Raw genomic sequence first — 3,245 nt, forward strand, 5'->3', positions numbered from 1 at the left:
CTCAGCCAAGGATAGTGCTCAATTAGGATATGGCTGAATTGGCGATGAATATTCAATCCATTGAACTCGCATCTTACCTACTAAGCTCTCTATCAGAGAAGGATTCTGTAAATGCTGAGTTGCATTTGCTGATTTTAAAAATATAACTAAGTTGTTTACCTAAGAAGCGAATACGACCAACATTTCTAAATTATTTTCTCTAACCATGAGCGCCAAGATCAGCTGCGCCTCCAATAGCGACAAGATTGCCTGCTACTCCATGAGAGCCAGGATTGGCTGCGAATCCATGAGCGCCAAGATCAGTAGCGCCAAGACTAGCTGCGCCTCCATGCGAGGCAGGAATTTATGCGCCTCCAGTAGCGCCAAGATTAGCTGCGCCTCAATGCGAGCCAGGACAACCTGCGACTCCATGAGCGCCAAGATCAGCTGCGCCTCCAATAGCGACAAGATTGCCTGCTACTCCATGAGAGCCAAGATTAGCTGCGCCTCCATGCGAGCCAGGATTGCCTGAGCGCCAAGATCAGCTGCGCCTCCAATAGCGGCCAAGAACGTAAGCGCCGCCATGCGAGCCAGGATTACCTGCGAATCCATGAGCGCCAAGATTAGCTGCGCCTCCGTGCGAGCCAGGTTGTGGGAGTGCCAATGTACGCTTTGTAGTTTCTTCCAACATTTCTACAGCAGATCTGATTTACACATGTTCACCAAACAGGTTATTAGCTCGTGCAGTTAATTCTGATTGAGCACCTTTTATGATTTTCATCATGTCCTTCATATTCCGAAAAATATCATTTTCGGGGACCTTCTCTTTTAAATCCATAATTATTTTATCCTTGTCGGAATCCATTTCTGCTTCTGATTCTGGTTGACTCTTTGGCGTCGGAGTAGATGTACCAGCCATTTCGCTCAATTCGAATCCCAACTTTTTCTTACTGCGCAGATTCATGTGTATACAATTATAAATTTCACAACTTTGCGAAAAATTTCTCCAGAAATTTATGCGCACTTTGACGACCACCTATTACAAATTTAATAAAGATTTTGTCACACCATGTGCAAAATAGACAACAGCAACACTAAATAGAATTACAACTTCTTTGCTTTTCAGATAAAGTTTAATTTGGCGACAAGGACAATAAGCAATTTTCATTTAGAATAAAAAATTGAAAAATAAAAAAAAATTATTAAATTGTGTTGTCGTACTGCATTCTTCTGAAGGGCGACGAGATCGCGTGATTCATTGCATAAGAAATATCGATAGTGGGCTAATAAGCTGGAGATGAGGCATGGCAACAAAATTTAATTCTAACGAACCAGCAACAGTAGTTAAAAAATATGGTATACAAGTTAAATTTAAATCCATTTTGCACTATTGTTCCTATGGGAGCTATAAGATATTCACGTCCGATTCGCACGCGCTTTTACCGTGATTATGGTATGCCCTATTTTGCCCTATTGTTTCTAAAGGAGCTATAAGATATAGATCATGGTATGCATTAAAAAATACATTTTGGAATGATTCAGGTCAACAGCTTATAAACTGCGCAAAACATGGGGAAATACTAAATTTAAACCCATTTTGCCCTATTGTTTTTTTTTTTTGGAGCTATAAGATTCAGGTCAACAGCTTATAAGCCATTTGAACCCATTTTGCACTATTGCTCCGATGGGAGCTATAATATATAGACTTCCGATTGGCAAGCGCTTTTACCCTGATCAATTATGCCATAAGAAAATACGACTTGGAAAGAATCAGGTCAGCAGCTTATAACCTGATCAAAATATGGTAAACAAAAATTAATGTGAAGACATTTTGCCCTATGGTTCATATGTGAGCTATAAAATATAGATGTCCGATTGGCACGCGAATTCTCCCTGATCATTGTATGCATTAAAACTACGATTTGGAAAGATTTAGTTAAATAGCTTAGCGAAATATGCTGAAAAAATTTAATTTAAACCCACATTGCCCTATTGTTTCTATGTAAGCTACAAGATTTAGACGTCCGATTAACATGTGCTTTTACCCTGATCATAGTATGTACTAAAAAGTAAATTTTGGAAAGTTTCAGGTCAACAGCTAATATAGTTAAATTTGAACCCATTTTGCCTTATTGTTCCTATGTAAGCTATAAAATATAGACGTCCGATTGGCACTCGCTTTTACCCTGATTATGGTAAGCATTAAAAAATACGATTTGGAAAGATTCAGGTCAACAGCTTATAAGCTGCGCGAAATGTGGTGAGAAAATTAAATTTGAACCCATTTTGCACTATTGCTCCTATAGGAGCTATAAGATATAGACGTCGAATTGGCAAGCGAATTTACCCTGATCATGGTATGCATTCAAAAATACGATTTGGAAAGGTTCAGGTCAGCATCTTATAAACTGAGCGAAGTATGGTAAAAAAATTAAATCTGAAGCAATTTTGCCCTATTGTTTTATGAGAGCTATAAGTTATAGACGTCCAATTGGCACGCGAATTCTCCCTGATTATTCCCTGATTATTGTATGCTTTAAAAATTACCATTTGGAAAGATTCAGTTAAATAGTTTAGCGAAATATGCTAAACAAATTTAATTTAAATTCATTTTGCCCTATTGTTCCTATGTAAGCTATAAGACATAGGCGTCCGATTGGCACGCGCTTTTACCCTGATTGTTTAGAGCAGACCGCTAGCACCTAGTCAAATGCTCATAGGTGTACGCTTCAAACGGAGGGCTGTTATGCAGCTTCGTTTTTCTTATCTCGCTACATTTGTCGCGTTATCTATTCAGCTGAGTTACAGCGAAAACATGAACACAAATTTGAAGTCAAGCTTTTGACAAGTCAGTTATACAAAATTGCTGCAACTCCGAGCACAGCTAATAAAATCAAGAAATAATTTCAATTGAACCTATCGTGCATTTAATTTATATTTCTAAACTAAAGGGTGGCATTTTGGTTGTTTTCCCCATAAAAATTTTGGTGACCCCGACGTGATATTCGTTTAATCGGAGTCTGCATGTCGGTTTTTAACATTGTTTAATATCGTTTAAGCAATAACTTATTTTCGCTGTCGTTTGCTGGATCTCGGTCACAAACACACGAACACTTTATGTGCGTGCTGCCGGCCTGCCGTTTGCAAAACTGTGTTGTGCTGCAAACATTAAACATAAAAGGAAACGCAGTTAATTGTTGTTAAACGCGTATATTGCATAAATATATCCGTGTATGTGTATGGTCACATACTGTAACGACCTGATT

The sequence above is a fragment of the Drosophila gunungcola genome, unplaced genomic scaffold (genome assembly GCF_025200985.1).
Source record: "Drosophila gunungcola strain Sukarami unplaced genomic scaffold, Dgunungcola_SK_2 000112F, whole genome shotgun sequence".
In the NCBI taxonomy this organism is placed as follows: Eukaryota; Metazoa; Arthropoda; class Insecta; order Diptera; family Drosophilidae; genus Drosophila; species Drosophila gunungcola.